General features: G+C 42.8%; 1 protein-coding gene across 4 annotated transcripts in view; it reads left to right on the top strand.

The window, feature by feature from the left end:
* Window positions 1-23841, top strand: part of lama5 (laminin, alpha 5) — a 296732-nt gene that overhangs the window by 48722 nt on the left and 224169 nt on the right. Inside the window, exon 1 of one of the 4 annotated variants that reach the window (XM_048549970.2) lies at window positions 13862-13917. The exons of the other annotated variants lie outside the window; for them this stretch is intronic. The gene's annotated coding sequence lies outside the window, so the exon portion shown is untranslated. Of the gene's footprint in view, window positions 1-13861; window positions 13918-23841 lie in introns of those variants that run through there. 4 annotated transcript variants of the gene reach the window in all.

Raw genomic sequence — 23841 nt, 5'->3', positions numbered from 1 at the left:
TATGTCTGTTTTCATTATTTTTGGTAAAGGATTTAGACCCAGAACAGTTGCCTGTCCTTTTCTTTAACAGTTTCAGAGCACGATGTTATGTACATTCACTTTTCCTGTTTTTATTTGTTATATGTTGAGGAGTAACTGGTGTGGACTCAGTATGGTGAAAGCAAGATGTGGGGACAGCAGTAATGGAAGAGATGAACTCCTAATGTGAAACCTCTTATTGAATGAATGAACTAATTTCGTTCATACTATGTAGGCAAAGAGAAGAAAGTCTTGGTAAAGTTTATATTTAATTAGATAATCAGCGTCTGCAAAGATGTCTGAGAGTCGTGGAGAAAGATGTGACCTTCTTTAGATGATTACACTCACCCGTGCTGAGATTTCCATTTAGTGTGTACCTCATTATGTACTTTGAGGTCGAAGGGTTGGGTTAGCCGTGGATGGAGCAGGTAGGAGTTTAAAACAGATGTCACATAGAGATGCTGCCTGCAGGTAAAGGAGATCAAGAGAGAGCCATTACTAAATTTAGCACATTCCTTACCAATGTGCTTTGTAATAATGGGAGTGGAACATCGCGTTTTGGGATGCATAGGCCCCAGCTGGTCTTGTGTTAACCACTGCCTCTCATCATACCTGCTAATCCAAATGTTTTCTCTGCAATCCCTGCTGTTTGCAAGCTGTTCAAATACTTATTGTAGGCCTCTTTAAACATGATAGTACTAGTCGGCACAAGTTAAGGAGACTACAGCTTTGATTGCTCAAGTATTTGTGTAGTGCTCAATGCCACAGAATGGCATTTGGGATTGTTGCAAAGAAGCCTCTCTAATGTACCAGCAATTCATCCAGAAACGTAGGGATTATTGTGCATGGTTTAGGTGTCTCTGGGTGGCTTTCGTGCCCTCTTGTACATAATGCCCACTACTCCACATTTTGTTTTTCACTTGTATTGATTCACTGATGTATTGGGTCCAGCCTTGTTTCACGCACTGAAATTGCAAAAAGTGTTTACATTTGCAGAGAGTCAAATCACATTTTGCCTCACTTCACATTTTCTTTTGAGATCACAACAAATTGGTGATCCTATTTTATATATTCTACCCAAATATAAACCTCCCCTTAACCAATAATGTGAACCTCTTGCGTGTGAGCGTTGGCCCATCTGATGTGTTCTTCAGTCATGTGTTGTTGTGGTTGTGTGCTAATACACAGGCCTTGCTGAAATCCTAAAACAGCTTTAGTGCTTTAGGGATAATGGGAACTGCAGATGCTGGAGAATCTGAGATAACAAAGTGTGGAGCTGGATGAACACAGCAAGCCAAGCAGCATCTTAGAAGCACAAAAGCTGATGTTTTGGGCCTAGACCCTTCATCAGAAAAGCCACAAAAGCTGACATTTTGGGCCTGGATGCTTCATGATCTAGGCCCGCTACGTCAGCTTTCCTGCTCCCAAGATGTTGCTTGGCCTGCTGTGTTCATCCAGCTCCACACTTTGTTATCTCAGATTCTCCAGCATCTGCAGTTCCCATTATCCCTAAAGCAGTAAAGCTGTTTTAGGATTTCAGCAAGGCCTATCTATCTATAGTGCTTTAGGTATTGATCTCAAAGCTTTCTTCCTCAACTCTCATTAGACTAGAAATTCTGCAAAAAGTAACTCCTGTCCTGACTCCAAAAGCCTGTTCACCATTTATAAGGCACAAGTCAGGAGTACGATGGAATATGCCCCACACACCTGGATGATGTACCTCCAACAACACTCGAAACTTGCCGCCATCCATGATAAAGCAGCATGCTTGACTGGGAGCCCAGCTACCACCTTCAACCTCCACTTCCTTCAACGCTAATGCAAGAAGTAACAGTATGCTCCACTGACAAGATTCAACAAGGTTCTTCCAACAGCACCTTTCGAACCTGCGACCTCTAGTGCCTTCAAAGGTCAAGGGCAGCAAATGCATAGGCATACCAACGCCTGCGAATTTCTTCTCCACGCCATGCACCAGCCTGACTTGGAATTGTGTTGCTGTTTCTTCACTATCACCGGTCAAAATCTTAGAACTCCCTGCCCAATCGAATTATGAGTGTACCTACGTGTGAAGACCCTGTATTGGTCCAAGAAAAAGCAACTAGCCATCATTTTCTCAAGGATACCTAGGGATGAGGAATAATTGCTGGTCTAGCCCATATTGCCCATGTTCCATGAATCAATAAAGGAGAAAAAATACTCTAGACCTTGTAAAAATGTATCCATTATTTCCAGACACCTTCATACATGCCACATAGAGAAGGAATGTATTTGATGCAAACGGTTGAGAAAGACAACTACCTAAACATTAAATTTACGAGGTTTTCTTCCTTTGTATTTGTAGGATTCCTGCTTAAACGCCTATGACATTTATACTACCTTGTTGGGTAGTAGAATTGTCTGAGTGACATGTACAAGCGTAAGAGGAAAATGTAGCAAACTTGTGGCGTTGACATGAAGCTGTTCCTCATTGGTTTAAAAAAATGACGCAAGAAGATATAAATGTAATTTCATTCATCTTTGGGAGATGTATTAGGTATCTGAAATGTATCAAGATGAAACTTGTGTGTTCCATTTTGTGTCAGTTTTATGTTTTGTTTAGAATGTCTGACTGAAGTCACTTCTGTCCTTTCAGGAGACCTGTTGATGAGCTGGCTCCCAGTGTTTCTGCTAAGTTTAAATCAGGCTCCTTAATCTGAGCTGCAGCTGTACAGGGAAAAAATGCACTGTGTGCTTGCTTTTTCATTGGAAATACTAGGCACTGTTTATTGGCACAGTCTCCCATAGTCTAAACTGAAACAGTTACAGATGCAGTTGTAAGCGTTATTGACCTGTGTTATCGCTGGCACCCTCAAAATGGTTATTTACTAGTAACAGAAAATAATTATTCTTGCTATTCAGCCACATTTTTCAGTAACTTGCTGAACAGAGATAAGGAGTTATCGATAGCATTGTAACAGTTCTGAGAACAACAGCAGAATTTAATGATGATAATGACTGTGAACTACAATACCTCAGTTCAGGATGGTGCATTGTGACAGAAGAAGTGCAAACTCAGCTACAAAGGGTATGGAGAAATGGTATATACTGTGCCTTTCTTCTGCTTTATATGTCTAAATGTTAGACTACAGAAATCTAAACAGTGCTGCATCTCCTGTCTAATGAAAGACTTTATACTATAATCCTGGAAGCATTCCTCACAGTGTAGGGCCGTGATGTTGATTAGCTCCTGAAGACCTTGCCTTTATGAATGCGCTGCCATTTCTTCACAGAAATTGACTTGATGTGAAGGCAATTTTGCACTCTGAATAAGGAGACACTTTTGTGAGGATTGTGGGTTTGAGTATTGAGAGTATAATGTTGGGTGGTGAATGGAGACGCATGGCAGCCAGTGAGTTCTGTTGGCTGGATGGCTAGTTTGTGGTGCAGAGTGATAGGTTCAATTCCTGCACCAGCAGCAGGTCACCAGGAAGGTCAACCTGTTCGCAAGCCTAATGCCTGCTAACCCTCAGGTTAAACCACCACCAGTTGTCTCTTTCGCGCTCTCTCTCTCTCTCTCTCTCTCTCTCTCTCTCTCTCTCTCTCAAATGAGAGATCGGCCCTCTGGTCCTCTGGGAATATGGTGATTTGACTTAATGTTTTATTGTAGGCAGTCCTTCTTAGAATCGACACTGTTTTTTCTGTCGAGAAGTTACCTTATTTAATTCTGGTGTCAGTGTAAGTTTTAACATCACCGTTTCTGCAGATGTAATTTAAACAGTGTAAGACTAATACTGTACAGTGGCGGCCATTACTTTGATTTCTGCCTTGTTGAAGGTGATGAAGCCAAGGCATCAGGCAGCTCATATGTTTACTCTCTTATTATAGATAGCTGCTGAAAACACGATGTGAATAAGGAGGCTCGTAACAATGAGCTTTAAAGCATGAACTGAAACAAACTCGGGTGTTTACTTTTATGAGGGAAATTGTTTTCTGCCGCTTACAGAGGTCGAGTCACAGATGTACAGCATGGAAAACAAACCCTCTGTCCAACTCGTCCATGTCAGATATCCCAAATAAATCTAGTCCCATTCACCAGCATTTGGCCCATATCCCTCTAAACCCTTCCTATTCATACACCCATCCAGATGCCTTTTAAATGTTGTAATTGCATCAGCCCCCACTTCCCCTGGCAGCTCATTCCATACACGCACCACCTTCTGCGTGCAAAAGTTGCCCCTTAGCTCCCTTTCAAATCTTTCTCTTGTTACCTTAAACCTATGCTGTCTGGTTTTGGGGGAAAAAGACCTTGACTGTTGACCCCATTCAGGCACCTCATGATTTTATAAACTTTTATGAAGTAGCCTCTCAGTCTCCAATGCTCCAGGTAAAATGCTTGTCCCTTTCCTGAGAAAAGTGTGTGTGTGTTCTCTGCCCCCAGTACCAAAAGAATTCTGATCAAATCCAACTCTTCACATGGTTCTCAGGTGACTCGGATGAAATAAAACTCTTAACCAGGTTGTTCATGACTGTGATAAGGTTGAACTATTAACAAGATTATGGAGGACACAAAAATGAAAAGAATTAAACGGTAATCAAGTGATCAACACAAAACTCAAATCTTGTTATGAACCAGAAAGAGATTGTCTGTTTAGTCTTCCTGAACAGCCTTTGAAATTGTGGAGATTTGATCTTTGGAATGCAGATATTTTTTCCTGACAACTTTGTAATTCTTTTTCCTTTCCACAATGAAGGAATATTTTAGCCACAAACCTAAATGTAAATGGCAGTAAAATCTTACTTGCCAAGTTTAATGCGTGCAATGAGCAGTTTTAACTTCATCCCGGCGCGCAGCTGGTGAAACATAGGTGTAGGTGCCACTGCGTAGGAGCAAGGTGACACACTTGTGGGGGACTCTCTGTGCCTTGTTCCACTGCTGGATTGCATCTGGATCAGGATTTCGGCAGTTTATTTCCATGTTGACTGCAGCAGCGGTGGGAAGGATGGTATCTTTGCAATCTGAGCTACCATCTTCCACAGCAGGGCCAAAGTACTCGCAGACAGTAGCTCCCAAAGTTACCGGAAAGCAGTTTGAAAGTAATTACAAAATTAAAAATACTTGCCAAGTATTACTTTGGCTGAATTTAAGAGCACTTCCATCTTAGAGTCAAAAGGTCCAAAGCCCACTCCTGGCCTGAAGCACGTAACCTAGATTGACATTGCACAACAGTTATTGATTATGCATTGCAACATAAGATGAGGCCCTGTCTGTTATTTTCAGGTGAACAGCACAGTTTCTGTAACAGTCTTTATTTTTAAAAAAAGCAGGGGAAAGCCTGGTATGCCTCTTTCAACCTTGCTGTCTGTGACATTTCACGATAAGCAAAATCGCCAGTTATTATACTTCAAAGTAATTGAATGTGTTTGTGACATTGTGAGAAAGCTGCATAAGTTCAAGCGTCAAGCTTTTCTTTAAGCTCATCACGCTGGAAGAAAGGTAATATAGCCCATGATATTGAGCTTAAAGGGTCATTGTCATTTCTGGTGATGTGATAGAATTTCATCAATGCATAACAATGTAATGTCACCCTGTCATGAAAATATATTTTTAAAACTAAAATTTAAATTGTGCCAAGAAACCAGATTGAGATGGATTAAACTCTCTATCCAGCTATTACATCTGGTGCATACAGGTTTCCGGAGCTGTCAACATGGGGCTATTACAGCAGGTTTTTGCAACAGTTTCTCAATGGCCTTTGTGTGTGTTCAGAGATTCTGCTGATTAATAAGTTAACGAGTTAAATACTCTTTGCTGAGTCAGAGGCAAACCTGCCATCAGTAGTCAGATATCTTTGACTGCAGTGCTCAACCTACAGGCCTGACAAATCAATCTGGGATAGCAGTGACCTTTAACACTAATACTATGACTTCTCTTGCTTAATTGTAAAACAGAGTTCTTTGTTTGATGCAGTAACTGGCAGAGAATGGAGAGGCACGGGCTTTGTTATGTGATTAAAATTATGAAAGTTACTAACTCTGGCACTGTCTTGAATTGTCAGAGACATGAGGTTATCTTTTGACTTGGCTAAAATGGAAGCATTTAACTATGAATATTCTACAGCCCTGAAACAACATTGCTGTTATCCATCTGTATTCATATTTCAGAAGTTTTCATGTTTTAGGATCTGATATGACGCTTGTTGACAATGTTCTGTTTCTCTATTGGATGATAGTGTGGGCTGTAGGTAGAGCACCGAGCACTGTACAAGTACCACATGGATAATTTGGCCACGTTTATCTGCGGGATGCCTGGCTTTTCCTGTTGTTTCTCAAATAAATTTTGCATGGCTGCAGCAGTTTTATCTTTCTTCAGGAGTTTGGAATAGACCAGCCAGAGGATATTCCCATGGATGTCAGCCATTGGGACAGATCCTTACTTGACCTATCAGCAACCAGCTGTCAGTAATGCAGGCGAGATAGAGAACCAATTTGCTCATCTTGATGAGTTTGCCAGATTACAGCCGAGGTGGGAGTTGAGTGTTTGGACTAGCAGCTGTGTTTAAGAGCAGCACCAGGCAGCAGATTGTTCTTATTTAACGTTTTTAATTTCCTGTTCTGCCTCTCTTTATTTTTCTGTTTCTCCTCCCCGTATGTGACCTGTTTTGTTTTAATTGCCGACCCCTATGCTCTTCCAAAGGCACTGTTTTCTTTTTGAGACGCTCTGCTTTTGGGTACTTTTGGAAATTTAACAGTAGCAACAATGGCTTGAATCACCGGGTTCTCCCAGCCAAACCTCTCTGGAGGTTTGACAGCCCCCAGAAGAACAAAATAAATAGCTGTTTTCAGCTGGTTGTGCCATCCCTGTGGTGGGCTTTTGCGGGGAGATGGTTGTCTGGCTGCACCAGTCTCCTGCCGTAGGTACAGTGTGGTAGGGAGCACCCCCTGCCACCACTTCCATGACATTTACCTGCTGGGAGGGATTATTATAAGCCTATAAAATGGAGAATAAACAAAGGTTGTGTGGAAAGGTGGAGCGGGGGAGTAGCGAGGCTGGGAGCAAATTACTGCAGATGCTGGAACCTGTACTGAGAACAAAAAAAATGCTGAAGATCACAGTGGGTCAGGCAGCATCCATGTGATCTCCAGCAATTTGTGCTCAAACTGGAGGTGCTAGGCAACAAAAGCATGGTCAAAGGGCAGGGTTTTGAAGGAGTTTAGGAAAACAGACAGAGATCCAACAAGGTAGGAGCTGTACAGAAATATCCCAAACAATCCCAGAAGGCAAGAATATAACAGTTATGGGGACTAGTTGCCAAAGGTGAAGTAAGCATGCATTCACCTGCCCAGACCCTAAGCTTAGCTCTCTGCCTCCCTCTTTTTCTGCAAAACCTATTTGCTCACCGGTCCTAATGTCATTATTTGTGGAAAAGACCAGGAGTGATCAGTGTGTGGAACCTCCTGTGAGTAAGATTGTGGACCACAGCCTTGGAAAAATGTAGTAATGAACAAATACACTGGGATTTCAGCAGATGGAGATTGGAATACAACCAGGCAGTGTTGCTGAGACAAAAACAGAAATTGCTGGAAAAGTTCAGCAGGACTGGCAGCATCTATGGAGAGAAAGCAATGTTAACATTTCAGGTTGTTCTGAGGATGGGTCGCTTAAGCCAAAATGTTTAGCTGTGATTTATCTGTATAGATGTTTCCAGACCTGAGCTTTTCCAGCATTTTTTTGTCCCCAATTTACAGCATCAGCAGTTGTTTTGTTTTTTTATTTAGTGTTGCTGAGATGGAAGATGGTGGTTTTGATAATGAAGTGCATGAGCTGAAACAGTAATTGTTGGCAAGTATTCAGCTGTGAGGCCATTGTCTGAACCTGGCAAAGCTCTCAAAGTGTGGAAGGCTCTGCCAAATGGAAGGAACGACAGATGCTGGAGAATTCAAGATAACAAGCTGTGGAGCTGGATGAACACAGCAGGCCAAGCAGCATCACAGGAGCACGAAAGCTAACGTTGCGGGCCTAGACCCCGCCTTCAGAAATGGGGGAGGGGAAGGAGGTTCTGAAATAAATAGGGAGAGAGGGGGAGGCGGATAGAAGATGGATAGAGGAGCAGATAGTTGGAGAGGTGACAGACCGGTCAAAGAGGCGGGGATGGAGTCAATAAAGATGAGTGGAGGTAGGGAGGGGATAGGGAGGTCGGACAGGTCAAGGGGACGGGATGAGGTTCATAGGTAGGAGATGGGGGTGGGACTGCACCTCCCAGTTGCAACCCGTTTCAACTCCCCTTCCTATTCCGCAGATGACATATCCGTCCTGGGCCTCTTGCAGTGCCACAACGATGCCATCCGAAGGTTGCAGGAAGAGCAACTCATATTCTGCTTGCAAACCCTGCAGCCCAATGGTATCAATGTGGACTTCACAAGCTTCAAAATCCCCCCTCCCCGTACTGTATCCCAAAACCAGCCCGGCTCATCCCCGTCTCCCTAACCTGTCCTTGCACCTATCCCCTCCTTTCAATTCCAGCCCCACCTCCATCTCCTACCTACTAATCTCACCCTACCCCTTGACCTGTCCGTCCTCCCTGGACTGACCTATCTCCTCCCTACCTCGCCGCCTACACTCACCTTTATTGGATCCATCCTCGCCTCTTTGACCGGTCTGTCTTCTCTCCATCTATGTTCTCTATCCATTTTCTAACCACCTGCCCCTGCCTCCCTATTTCTTTCAGAACCTCCTTCCCCTCCCCCATTTCTGAAGAAGGGTCTAGGCCCAAAACGTCAGCTTTCGAACTCATCTGATGCAGCTTGGCCTACTGTGTTCATGCAGCTCCACACCTTGTTATCTCTGCCAAATAGAATTCTGACAACGTTGACAGATATTTTCCAGGAGAGACAACTAGTTCGGATTATTCCTTTTGACTGGCTATTTGATTCTCCCCTTTCCCAAACCCTTTTGTCTAGCAGAAATAAATGTGTTTAAGTTATTCACTGTTTTTGTTACAGAGTAGCTCTAAATCATCAAACACGTCTCCATTCATGCCATCTCTTGATTTTTTTTTTGTGTAAGAAAGTATCCCACACTTGTCTCTTGATGCTAGTTTAGATTTTAATCAGCAGGAAGTGACCATGAAAGCTTGAAATTGGTATGTAAATACACGACATGAGCTGAAGAAACATGGAAATCTGTTAACAAGTACAATTCACCTTTTCCTTGAGGCAAGTGAGATTTTACATTGTTTTGATAGAATGCAAGGCTGTGGGGTGTCACACGAGTAAAGCAGTCAGTCCTGTGATTGAAAGTAGCATGTTTATCAAGTATGACGTACAGAGCAAATAATGTTGGATCTGAAATTATAGAATAATAACTGAGTTGATGCTTTAAAGGGAAACAAATTAGTCTAGCTTTATATAGTGGCTATTTTTTAATATTGTTGAAAATCGGGTATGTTAATGGCTTTACACGTCATTTTAACAGTGCAGCCTGCGTTCAGACATTATTCCACACTGAATATCTGCCCAGAAAGGAGGAGTAGAGCTGTCTCCAGGTGAAACATTGCCAGTTGGATTTCTTTAGCTTATGTGCAAACTATTAATGTGTCCTTTCTGAGCATGTTTTGAGCCTTCCTTTTAAGTTTGGTTTTGCTAAATGAGTTGAACTGATGTAGTAATCTGTTGGGCGCAGAAGCTGTGAAGAAACACGTATGCAGCAGTCAGAGGCCCAGTGAAGGGTAAGGCCCAGGGCAATGTGCATCCTGGGCCTTAACAGTTCAAAATTGCTCACTCAGACCTTCCCTTCTGCACTGATATCAGATATTCCTCGAAGCTGGTAAAATGTTCCTGCAATTTAATTTAAAAAGGAAGGGTGATAAACTAGCTTTTAGTGTTGCTATCCATTTTGATGTTTTGCCCTGCTTTCCCCTTTAATCGTGTGGTACAATGCAATTGCCGGATGAAGTGCTGTCTTGTAGTCTCTTATTTCAAACCCCCAAACTGTGTAATTCTATTAGAAAACTTCTCCATGTTATGCCTCCCATAGTATCTGCTACATGAATTATGTGAAACTGCATTGGATGAACAGTGTAGTAATAGACCATTCAATCCAACTGGTCTATCCCAGCATTGAAGCCTCCTCCCACATCTCTTCATCTAAGGTCTTTAGCGTAATTTTGTAATTCTTTCAAGCACATTATGCTGACTTAGTTTGTGTTTAAATGTGTTTATTGTATTCGCTTCAGCTGCTTGGGGTAGTTTTTTATCTTGGTGTATTCTCGGCATTTGATTTATTTTTAAATTCATTCATGGGTTGTGGGTGTTGCTGGTGAGCCAGCATTTATTACCCATCCCTAATTACCCTTGAGAAGGCGATGAGCTGCCAACTCTAACTGCTGCAGTCTACATGGTGCAGTAGACCTGCAATGCTGTTAGGGAGGGAGAACACCAATTTTGACTCAGCAACACAGGGGACAAAAAAAGGCGATATACTTTCAAGTCAGGATGGTGAGTGGCTTGGAGGGGAACTTGCAGCAAGTGTTCCCATGTGCCTGCTCATCTTGTCCTTCTACGTGGTAAAGGTGGAAGATGCTGTCTAAGGAGCCTTGGTGAATTCCTGCAATGTATCGAGCAGATGGTACACACTGCTATTACTGAACATTGATGGTGGACCAAGTGAATGTTTATGGATGTGGTGCCAATTAAGTTCTAGATGGTTTCAAGATTCTAGTGTTGTTGGATTGCACTCATCCAGGCAATTAGTGAGTATTCCATCATAGTCCTGACTTGTGTCTTACAGACGGTTGACTGGCAGTGAGGAGTCAGAAGGTGAGTTACCTGTCACGTGCCTGCTAGTCCGACCTGCTCTTGTAAGCACAGTATTTATTTGGCTGGCCCACTTAATAGTCAGTAATAACCATCAGAACGTTGATAGTCAATGATTGAATGGCATCACTATTGCTCAATGTTGAGAGGCAAAGGTTAGATTGTCTGTTGCTGGAGATGCTCAGCATTCGTGTGCAGCAAATGTTATTTGTCACTTGTCAGTCCAAACCTGGATATTGTTCAGGTCTTGCTGCATTTTGACACAGGCAGCTTCAATATCTGAGGAATTTCAAATGGTGCTACACATTATCAATCATCAGGTCCAACAACCACAACTATCTTCCCTTGTGCCAGGTGAGAGTCCAATTAGTGGGGAGATTCTCCCAATTCCCACTGGCTTCAGTTTTGCTCGAACTCCTTGTTGCTAGATATTTTCTAAACAACCTGTGATGTCATGACACCCATGTGGACAACCTGGGTCTTCTGGCTCAGAAGTAAGGACACTACCTCTGCACCAGAAGAACACTTTATTGTCTTTTCTAGTTATTTTTAATCAACCTTTTTCAGACACACTGTAAGCCCCTCCTTGACGTTACACTTGATCAGATGTGACCTTGATGTCAAGAGCAGTCACTGTCGCCTCATCTTTGGAGTTTAAGCCCCGTTGTCCATGTTTGAAATAAGGCTGCATTCAGGTCAGAAGCTGAAGCCTCTGATGGAACCACGTTGTGTGATAGTCAGCAGATTTTTGCTAAACGAATTGATGACATCATCCATACTGCTCCCTGTCAACTGGAATTGGGAAACATTATCAGTTTTACTTAAGGTTTCCATCCTCTTTCTTGCTTTCACCTGGCCCATCTCTGACGCCTCTTTCTCTTCCTTGATATCTCTTTCCATTTCTGGCACACATAAATTTAAGTGTATGCATATTCCACCATGAAGGAGTGATCAAGCCCTGGCTTGTTTGCTCTTCTGCACCCACCACTAGGGTGTTTCCATCTCTGCTAAAATCAGCTAACTCAGCTTTCAGTGGGCACACTCAGCCTCCGTGGTCTGCATGGCTCATGAAGTGGTTTTATTTGTCCACTGAAACACTGGGGTGCTGTAATTAATATTTCAAAAAGGCAGTTAATCAAACACACATTACCAAACATCAGATCAAGGATAATGCAGCGCAGAAAAAAAAACGCACAGATGGTAATTGTTGAGTGTTGCCAATTTAGACATTTCATAATTCAACCTTGCCAAGCCCTAGATTTGTGACATCAAACAGCCTTTCGGCTCGGCAGCAAAATGTCAAGACCTGAGGATTTAAGTTGCCTCTGGTGTACAGCACACTAATCCACCCAATTTCCTTGGCCTGTTGTGTAGCATTGGTAGAAGGCATCAGGAGAGGGCTTTTGACAGACCTTTTAATTGTCACAATGTCCATTCTGATGTCAGCACACTGGTTCAAGCATGATCCCGTTCCCTTCCCCTTAGCCCCATCTACTAACCTGTCCAAGGCTTCCAGGAGCTATTTCAGCCAGATCCTGAGGACTCATCATCTCTCCCCGGCCTGGCACTCTTAGCTGCATGACAGATATTTTCTGTGATGTTGCTTACTTCTGAGCATTGCTGGGCTTGGCGGAGATTGGTGAAGAAACTTTTCACGTTTAATAAGATCCATAAGTGGAAGCTGGACTGGGATCAGGACGACAGATAAAACCTGATTTGCTGAGAGATTTACAAGCATCCAGTGCTAGATTTTCAGACAAAGGGAACAAATCTCAAATCCTGCAAATCTTGGGGAAATATTCAATTCCAAAGTAAAAATCCCCTGCTATTTCAGTAAAAATGTACCACAACCTTAGCTGGGAAGAAGGGAGCGAAATGTCAGAGGTTAGAATGAGTTCAGAATGTTGTTCAAACAAGGTCATTTTGCTCAAACTTCACTGGGTGACTTGCAACAAATTGATTTAGATTTATATCATAGTGTATGAACCATGCAATATTTGTGGGAATCCACTGCTTCTGGAAGGTGATTTTGGTGATCCTCAATGATCTTGGTAACCCAGTGGAATTTGGGGTGGCCATGTGTAATTTTTTGATGATTTTCTTCTCCACTTCCCGCATAAGCTGGTTGCTATGGTATCGTGAAGCAACGAGATGGTCGAAGCTCGAATTTTAACAGGGTGTAAGGGGCAGGCCTGAGGCCCAAACAATTTTAACTCCCTGATTAGGTCAAAAATTTCATGCTGGAAGTGCGAGAGTGGGTGAAAGTGCTAGCGGAGAGACCATTGGATAGGCAAGTTGGGGGTTGGAAATTGGAATTATCAGCAACTTGTGTAGCTGTTCATCCCTTCAATGGGTTTTAAAAAAAAGCAATCTATTTTGCTTGGAAAGGAAAGTTGAATCGTTGTGCCAACGGGTAGCCTAGAATGTAGGATCTTGAAAATGGACTTTCTTGCATTGAAAGAGCCGCACTTAATTAGTATGCCAGGTATATGCAACATTCACATTTTATTATTGCACAGCACAGCATCAAACCTGCAGTCTGTATAGTTTCTGCAAACATTTGTGTCATTTGTACAGCTTCAAAGTGCTGGTAGTAATAGTTGGAAGAGGTTGAGAGAGTGGAGTTACATGGCTTTGTGCAAGCAGGTGTTTAAATTGCAAGGCTTTGTTAGATCTGAACGAGGGCAGAAGTAGAACTACAACACAGTATCACTGATTCTAAACCCTGCATGCAGGCCTAGCGAGGATCCTTGCCTGCAGCAATTTCCGCCTCTTAATCCCATGAAACATCAAGCGAGTAAGGCTCTTTGAACTAGAACTAAAGTGAATTTGTATCCAAGTGTGTGATTTGACTTGCAGCATGTTATTATTTTTGAACGGCATCACATTGTTTGCCAGAATCTGCAAATGCAAGAGAGGGTTGACTGAAATGAAGGTGGCAGTTCTCACACAGAGGCTGAGCTTCAAATGATTTGACACTCGGTTGTAACTAGAGCTTTAATAATTTGACCGCACCAGAGAGGAGCTTTTCCCATATGAAGCTCAGCTGTGAAATTTCAGTATCTCGTTGTTGTGCCTGAGGCTGTGGACGGGGGTTGGGACTGAGAGGTGAGAGGCAAATGTTTTGTAAAATATTGTGTTTTGGAATTGGCATTCTAGTGATCTGTGGGACGTATATATAGAAGCTCAGTGTGACGCTGTTTGAATGGTTTGTAAGCAGCTGTGATACTGAAGCATATGGCTAATCTATCCCCTCCCCTCCATTCCACACAGCGCTGGAATGTTCATCCCACAACCTTACATTCTGATGAAAACCAGCTTGATTGAACCTGGTGTGAGTGTTGAGTGTCAACCTAAGAAAATTGCAAGTACATGTGTAAAACTGCTTGGGAGCCAAGTTACATTAACACACAGATAAATCTTCCACAGAAAGTTATTAATTCTAATACAATCAGTGAGGGAGCGCATCTTTCTTTCCATGGTCTCTGTTTTGCATGAAATATTTCTACCATATCTCATACGAGGACCACAATTATTAAGGTTTATAAAGTGCCAGAAGCTCTGAATACTAATTTAAACTTGCCAAACTATGCAAAGTACTGTATTGGAATGCATCACCCTCGAGCTGTTCCTCTCAAAGTGACAGTTTGCAGTGAACTCTGTGTGTGTGTGCTAATCCTTACACTGCATTTTTTTTACTGACAGAAGACTTTTTCTTTAGTTGTTGCCATTGTATTAACCCTTGGCATGCTGGCTATCTCAAAGGGAACATCCATCTCTCCGAAATATTAATGCATGTTTTCAGTTCGTGCTAAAGATTTCTTCTGTTATTTATTTGCCACTCGCAAAGCCTGCATTTATGTCCCGTCCCTACTAGTTCCTGAGAAGGTGTTGGTGTGGCACCATCTGACACACTTGTAGACCTAGGGAAACCTACTGTGCTGTTAGTAGCAGCCACCCACGTCCTTCTAGATGGTATCAGAGATAATGGGAACTGCCGATGCTGGAGAATTCCAAGATAATAAAATGTGAGGCTGGATGAACACAGCAGGCCAAGCAGCATCTCAGGAGCACAAAAGCTGACGTCTCCCCTTCCCCAACTGCATCCCTAAACCAGCCCAGTTTGTCCCCTACCCCCACTGCACCACACAACCAGCCCAGCTCTCCCCCCCCCCCCCCCCCCCCCCCCACCCACTGCATCCCAAAACCAGTCCAACCTGTCTCTGCCTCCCTAACCGGTTCTTCCTCTCACCCATCCCTTCCTCCCACCCCAAGCCGCACCCCCATCTACCTACTAACCTCATCCCACCTCCTTGACCTGTCCGTCTTCCCTGGACTGACCTATCCCCTCCCTACCTCCCCACCTATACTCTCTCCACCTATCTTCTTTTCTCTCCATCTTCGGTCCGCCTCCCCCTCTCTCCCTATTTATTCCAGTTCCCTCTCCCCATCCCCCTCTCTGATGAAGGGTCTAGGCCCGAAACGTCAGCTTTTGTGCTCCTGAGATGCTGCTTGGCCTGCTGTGTTCATCCAGCCTCACATTTTATTATCCTTCTAGATGGTACTGGTTGGGAATTTGGAAGGTACATCTAAGGAAGGAAATGTGAAGATTAATCTATTACGGTGATGTAGGACTCTTATCAGGAAATCCTTTATGTCTATCTCAAGCCTGCCAAACACTCGAAAGAAATGAAGGTTTCTGTTTTCCTCTTTTTTTTGCAATTGTCTATTTTACAATACTACTTGTTTTGCTATTCTTTGTGTTGTAATGAATCTGTTTATATGACACAGATCCCCACTTTTGAAACACTTTTTAAGCATTTAGTTCGCATCTCCTACAGATAGTTCTCCTGTAACACGATAGTTACATTCTTGAGACCTCGTGCCATAGGAAATCATGTTATAGGGAAATCGCTACACCTGTACAGTAGAAAGTTTGCATTATCCAAACAGCATCCACTAATCGTTCATCAATTGCATTACAGCCAATTCATGTTAACGAAACACGTGTTATAGCAGAAATACCTGTATTCATAGAATCCCCACAGTGTGGAAACAGGCCATTCGACCCATCAAGTTCACACCAACCCTCTGAAGAGCATCCCACCCAGACCCACCCCTCCCCTACCCTATTCCTGTAATCCTGCATTTCCCATGGCTATTCCACCTAGCTTGTCCAACCCTAGACACTATGGGCAATTTGGAATGGCCAGTCCACCTAACCTGCACATCTTTCAACTGTGGGAGGAAACCAGAGCACCTAAAGGAAACCCACACAGACACAGGGAGAATGTGCGAATTCCATGCAGACAAGTGCCCAAGAGTGGGATCAAATTCTGGTCATTGATGCTGTGAGGCACAATGCTAACCACCAAGCCACTGTGTCGACCCTGTTCAGTTTTCCTGCTGTCACTGTTCAGTTTGGTAGTGACTTTTTAAAAAATATTGAAGTGTTCTCATTCATGGTGTTTTGTTTTGTTTTTAGTGTATGGTTTATTTTATTGTGTTAGCTATCCAGTCAGAGAAAACCTAAGATCAGAGAAACTAATGTATTTGCACCATAATGGCCCCAAGTTGTATCCTTAATCTAGCCATGTTTGAACAAAAACATTTGTAACAAAAACAGAACTTAAAGAAATAGCTACTTGGCTAGAGTAAACCATTCAATTTCAGCAACTGGCAATGAATTGTAACAAATTTCTGGTGTCAATCAGCTGTCAGTTGTAATCCAAGGGTCTCTAAGATGGTACAACAATATTGGTATGACTCCATGTCCTCCAGCCCTTTGACCATCAAGATCCTTGTACCTTTCAAATCTTGAAATACAAACAAGATAAAAGTCATGCTTCAACTATATAAAGCCCTCTGATAATAATTTGAGTACTTTGAGCGATTCTGGGCAGCTCATTATTGGCCTTATTTCTCATTGGGTAGTGTATATTGACCCTAGAGGGAATACTGCAAAGATTTCTTAGAAAGATACCTGGACAAATTTAGGAAGTAAGGACCGATTTGGTCAAAAATCTTTCAAACTATTTTTGCTAATTGGAGAGCCTCAGACCAGGAGGCTATGTAGAGCCAGAACGTTGAGGAATGAACTCAGGATGCGTTACGTCACCTACACAAGTTTGGAATTGTCTTCTGCAAACGGTGATTGACACGTGATCGGTTGTTTTAAAACTGAGATTTTTGTTAACTGAGTTATTACTGGGTATGGATAGAAAGCAGGTCTATTTAGTTAAGTCACAGATCAGCTACCTTCTCTCTGAATGATATACTAGACCCTGGGGTTGACTCTTATTCCTGTGTCTCCACCTAGTCACTTAAAATTTTTTAATCACTCCACCATTGGTGCATCTGCCTTCAGCTACCTGCACCCAAAGCTCTCAAATTTCCTCCCTAAATCTCTCTCCTCCTTTTAAGATGCCTCCATGACCTGACTCTTTTCTAAAAAATTCATTCATGCAATGTGAGGCACTAAATTGCTTGCCCATGCCTAATTGCTTGAAGTGGTGATGAACTGTGTTCTTGAGCCACTGCAGTCCGAGGGTTGTAGATGTACCTCACAGTGGGAATAGTTCCATGTCACTTTGCCCCAGTGACTGTGGAAGGACAGCAATATAGTTCCAGGTCAGGATGGTATGCACCTGCGACCACATGTACTCATATCTCTCAATGGCACTCTGTGTCAATTAGCTGACTTTTTGATCTTGACGGTACGTTATAAATGCAAGATATTATTGCTGCCATTTGACACTTGTAAATGATTTTATATTTGTTTCATAACACATTAGAAAGATAGAAACTCCATGGCCAGCACTGAGGTTTGTGAATATGAATCAGGGAGAAGTAGGGTTTGTCATGTGCCAATTCTGCTCTCAAGCAAACACCGAAAATGCTGGAGAAACTCAGCAGGTTTGCCAGCAGCTGTGGAGAGAGAAAAACAGAGAGGTAATGTTTCATGTCTGATATTACCCTTCTTCACAACACCGATTCTGTGCGTTTACATTAAGTGCAGCTCCAGTCCGGGATCAGATTTTCTTATATCTGCCTGAGAATCTATGTCAAGACAGTATAATCAGGACAGATAAAGGAACTATAGTCAGCAAGTGCATTTGGCTTTCATCCACTTTTGCTTATCGAGATTCACGGCAGTGATTCATGCTAGCTAATATGATTGTGGTGGGCATCCATTCAAGCTGGTAATTTTGGATTGGTCCCTGATTTTTATGTTATTATCTAGTCAGCTCTCCTATTTGAGGGTCCCTTGAAATGGCTAGTGCCTGTGGAAGAGAATACAACAATAAAACCAATGGGACTGAATGGAAAAGGTTCTTCAGCAGCATGAGGGGACTGGGTGTGCATGCTACCCTTAATGAGACCAGAGCATGTGTCAGTATGATGAGCTATATTAGTAACATGGCCTGTTCCCTCTCCTTTGAGAGTAGATGACACCCAGAAGTGAGAGAAGAAATAGGACACAATTTTGGTCCTTTCTGATGGCCTTGGGGTTTCTAGGTTCAGACAGTCTCCGTAGGGCAGAATCCTGGGGAAGGGACAGGTGAAACCCAGGCATTGCTCTTTTCGGGAAGGTCAGCCACATCTACAATTGGCAACACATCCACAAACATCCACTGCTTCTGCTGCTGGTGCTGAGTAGCAGCAGTGTGCAATATCTACTTGATGCACTGCAGAAATTCACCGAGGATCCTCAGACAGCACCTTCCAAAGCCACAACCCTTCCATCTGGAAGGACAAGGCCAGCAGATATATGGGAAAACCACTGTCTGTATGTACCCCCCCAAACCACTCACCATCCTGACTTGAAAATATGTCATCATTCAATCACTGTCACTGAGCCAAAATCCTGGATTTCCCTCCCTCACGGCATTGTGGGTCAACTTACAGCAGGTGGAATGCTGCACTTCAAAAAGGCAGCTCACCATCATCTACCCAAGGGCAACTACAGATGGGCAATAAATCATGGCCAGCCGGTGACATCCATATTATAAAGAAAAATGTCTTCTGCCATCTGGGTACCTAATTGCCAAGTGCTAATGCATGCCAGTCGATCAGAGACTAACTACTGCCCTGTACGCAGATGCCCCACTGGGGAAATGGTGAGGTGCAGGTGAGTTACAGTGGGAGCTCAGTCATGGAGTGGACTTGGCAGTGGAAAGCACCCTGGAAGGCTGGCAGCCAAGGGCTGGCTTTGGCTCCTTGTGCCCCTGTCCCACTTCCTGATGTCAACTTCCTCGAGTGTCTTTAAGCAAGGAATCCTACGCATGTTGGCTTGTCATGCTCCATGTATGGAGACGCTGTTGGGTTAGCACCGGTACGTAGCACGAGTGAAGGAGACTGGTTGGGTAGCTGCCATCTAGGAAAGGCATCACAGAGGCCGAACACTGACATTTGACAGCAAAGCTGTGGCTATGATGCGGAGCCTCCACTTTTTTTTCATCCAGGGAATCCTTCACAGCACCAGGCGGGTACAGTATTGTTAGCCGACCGTGGGTATCACCAATGAAACCTTCTCCCGCTTCAGAATCACACGTTTGCCGTCCTATCACTTAGACTTCTTATCCATAATTGTTTGGGAAACTGGAAGGTGTGGGAGTGGCACACAGCACTTGTTACACTGTCTGAAACGTCATGTTGCAGTTAAAATGACGCCCAACATGCAGCGCAATCGCTGTTGGTAATGAAGCCTTTCAATTTTTATTTGAGCATTCAGCCCTCCTGTTATAATTAGGGCATAAAACTTGTGTGCAGGGGATGGAGAAAAGTGCGTCATCTTGCTGGCTGTGTATACAGCACATTTGTAATGTTGTAGCCAGTGCATATTTGTCCAGTGTTTAGTCTATATAAGGCCATGAATAGGTACTGTGATGGATGAATCTGTTGGTCTGGATATTTCAGCTTTCCGTACATGAGTTGCCTGCGTAGCAGTAAATTTAAACCAACAATTTTTAAAAACCCAGTTAATTGTCTTTTGCCTTTTGAGTGCCGCTACTGCCAAGTGCTGAGAATCAATTAGGAGAGGGGAATAGAAAGCATTTAGTTTCACTTGCTGACATGGTCCTGTGCTGAATGATGGGTGTATTTTGGGTCATTTCCATACTCGCCGCTGGTAAATGTTTGCTCCCAGAAAACAAAACAGAAAATAAAAGGTAATCCTTCCGACATGAGAGAACTCGGTGTGTGGCACTGGCCTCTGCTCGAACATGCCATAGTGAGTGCCAAAATGTTGGCCTGAGGAATCAACTGAATTAATCAACCAGCCACACAGTCAGAAGTGGTTTATTTGCAATTATGTCAAATCCCTGCCAAATTTACACTTGCAACATTTTGTTGTTGTTCCTAGTTTTTGTCCAAGAACTTTGGAATTCGTTCTGTTGTTTCAACAACTTAAAGGTGCAGCAATGCACTTCAAAGTCGAGGAGAGAATGCTGCGGGTAGATGCATAATTGATCAGTTCCAGTTTGCAAAGTTAACACAGGCCATCCCTCCCTGCATCGGGAAGTTTAAATTTGCATTTTAAAAAGTTGACTGTGTACAAGGTAATTCCTGGATGCCCTGCTGCTGAAGTGCTTGCCTTTGTGATTGTCTGTTTCTAGTCTCTAGATTCTGGGATACAATGGGGTCCCACAGGGGGTCATATTCTGTGTGAACCTCCTCTGTCACAAATTAAACTCATTCTTTCAGTATAACCGTCATCTCCTTTCTCCCTCAGATTAATCTCGTTTCCCCTGTGCTGTTATATTCCCCTCTAAGAGATTTATGGAACAGTTGTACTGTGGGCATTAATGGGTCATACATCATTTTTAAAAGTTTCCGCTTCTAAATTTCTGCAAAACTCCATCATCTTTTTTAACAAAAATATGTCTGGATTATGTTGTTTTTTAAAAAAAAAATGAAATAATGATTAGTGAATATTCACTTAAATAGGTAATTATTTGGGGAATCTTGTCCTACAATAAGCTTTTATGTTTTCCTCCTGTTACCTTAATGATAAATTATTTTTCTCTCTCACTTCTCTCCTGAATGCAAGGAATCCAATTTTGTCTTTTGAAAATGATGCACCAGGTCGTTGACATGATTTGGCTCACATTCAGTGTGAATCTATTTTCCTGAACAGGCCTATACACCAGGAAGTGGGAACCGAAGAGGAGCACTGTAGCCTTGGTCACAGGCCTAGGACCTTCTGGTCTTTGGATTGGGGGAAGGAAAGACAGAATGATATGATGGTAGTAAAATGGAAGTGGGCACCACCTATCAGCTAGCATTGATTTTTTTTTTCCCTTGCTGCCCGTGCCCCTTAGACCTTCACATTGTGAGGCCAATCTGTACACAAAACAAGACGAAAACTTGAGTTTTCTGGTCTCCTGGGATGGAGGTGCTGGTGGTGTCAGGGAGAGGGTCTGCCTGGTATACCACACTTACTGAGAGATCTGCGGAGTATAATACCAACTCAGCTGAGATCCTTTAGTATGCTGCTTTGTCAATCATTCCTCTCAGAAATGTGGCTAAATCGCGCACAAAGTGCCATTTGCTGACGCCGATAATTTCGAACACTAAGCTGTGTGTTTTGCCCTTTTGAGATGAATGCTCAGATTGTTGGAGGCTGATTACTTCACAGTTTAGAGAGAATTCATTTTCTGTCCAGATATGAGGCATCAAAATCCCCTTACCACATTGACTAAGAATTCCCTTATGTATTTGACTATTGCAGAGATGCTCCTTTCCTGAGTCTCAGTTCCTCTGTCAGCAATTAATAGAAATTTGTCAGTAAGGGAATTGAATTCATTTTCTTTGGTGTGCTTTATGCCACAGTAACTTTTTTTGATTATTGCCCTGAGTGTGTTCTGGTATTATGGTGCGCGGGACCAGGCTCATTTTTACAGACACAAGCCAGTGTTTAACCACCCACTGTGCATTTTCCTTTGAAAACAATGAGGTTCTAAATAGGCAATAAATCTTCTGAAAGAGCTACTTTGGAAGTGGCAGAATCGGGTTTAACAGTTGCTATACTCCTTGGAACGTTTGAGAAGAAATACCAGACCAAAAAGCCTTCACTCATTAGCCCCAAAAAACAACGCAGTGCAAAGGAACAGTGTTCAATGGTGTGAACATCTATTTGATATAGGTTTCGTGGACATTTTGAATAGTAACTTGTAGTTACTCGAGTCCTTTCCAGAATGGTACCCACTGTGACAGGGCAAGCAACCGTGTGAGTCACGAACCAATAATAATCAAGGAACCTCGGTGAGACATATTGCGCCAAATTTCCATGTTTGAGGTAGAATTTGGGAGACTGGAAACTTACCAGCCTTGTGGTGCTATCTCCTTGTGAGTGGCAGCTGGTGGATTTTACGTTTCCTTAGTTGGAGTATAGTTGGATGTTAAAGTTGCAAGGCCCTCGTTTATTTGCAACATGTTAGCCCTCCAATTCTGTCAGTCAGTGTGAGGATTCCCCCTGACAACCACCACTCCTCATCCCTTCTCTCACCCATTTCTTCCATACTTCCCAACTCACTCAACTATATCCACCATAAAGACCTCTCGAAAGCCCGACAATAATATTAAGGAATCAAAATGAGTACACAATTCTTGATTATACTGTTGAAAAGCCAGTAACTCTCAACAGCCCATAAATCTATTAAAATGAGCAAACTCAGAATTACCTGAGCAGCTGTGTTAAAATCCTACACTGAGCAGTATTGATAGATTGTCTTGTAAATCAGGTAAGTATTCATAATGTGATTGGACCTAAGAATAAAATGAAATCACCAAAGACATTTTGTACCATCAGAGCTGGAGATTTTTAAAAAATTCAACCTAATGCACTCTGGTTAATGCACTTTAACGCATCTGAAGACTTTCCACTTGCACGTAGTTGTTAAGTTGTCCAGATAATGAACCGCAGTCAGCTGTAACAACCAGTCAACTATTTTTATTTAAGGGTAATTTTTCTTTCCAAAATGGCGCCATTGCTACCCACTGACCTTAGGCAACATCATATGACAGTGGTGTTAGGTAGGCAATGTTTATTGTACCCGTCTTTTAGAGGTTCCCGCCTGCACATCCTGGCTTATTCCGATCTCACTGACCCGACTTGCACTGTAATTGTGGAAAGCCTAAATTTCCCACTTTTACAAAATGTCAGCACTGCCAGGACACAAGAATGCCGGCTTCAGTCCAGCCCACGTTATCTCATTTCCAGGGAAAATTGCCAGTGCTGGGAATCCAGATTTGGGCCTCGCGTCTCGATACATTTTGACCCACCTCAGCCTCCGAATCTAAACCAGTACGTTTACTTCATTATAAAGCTTTACGTACAGAAAGTGAAATGGAGAGGAAAAGAAAGATCGGAATAACAAAGCGATAAGGAATCAGAGTGCAAGAGATTATTTGGCAATAAATGAGACTTTCTAAAAATACACTTGCACCTGAGAGCATGAACCTAACTTTTTTTCTGCATGTTTGGTAGGTAAATTGTGGAAAAGTGCTGTTAATTTAAACTTGCCGTTGATTTCAACACAGAATCTATCAACAAGGTAGCAGTGTAGGAAAACCCAGACAGCAACTTCTGAGTTTCTTTACTTAGCTGCTTTGTGTGGTCACAAGAACTTAGTGTTCAATTTATACCGTAATAATAGTGAGTAATGATGGCAGCAGCAAGGTAGGTTGTCAGAAGGCCTCTTTCTTCCTAATGTTTCCTCCCTTGATCATTGGCATTGTGTCCCTTTGCAAGAGAACCCCCGGGGAACCTAAAAAAATCAACTCAGCACACAGGTTTGCTTGTTGAACCTCCTGTTTGGTGAGCTCATTGCCTGCTTCTGGGTTAATGTTACTGACAGCAGGATGAGGACTTTTAGTGAGAATTGATTAATGGCCTCTAATTGGCAGCAAGGTGGGAAGGCTGACCATGCATTTTTCCCACCACAAACTTAATGGCGTGGAGGTGGAACTTCACTTAATTAAATGCCCTGATTGCCACCAAAACTGCTGCAGGGGAAGGCTTTAAATTCC

The sequence above is a fragment of the Stegostoma tigrinum genome, chromosome 19, assembly GCF_030684315.1.
Source record: "Stegostoma tigrinum isolate sSteTig4 chromosome 19, sSteTig4.hap1, whole genome shotgun sequence".
Classification (NCBI taxonomy): domain Eukaryota; kingdom Metazoa; phylum Chordata; class Chondrichthyes; order Orectolobiformes; family Stegostomatidae; genus Stegostoma; species Stegostoma tigrinum.
The sequence above is the reverse complement of the archived record's forward strand: the minus strand, read 5'-3'. Positions and strand labels throughout refer to the sequence as shown.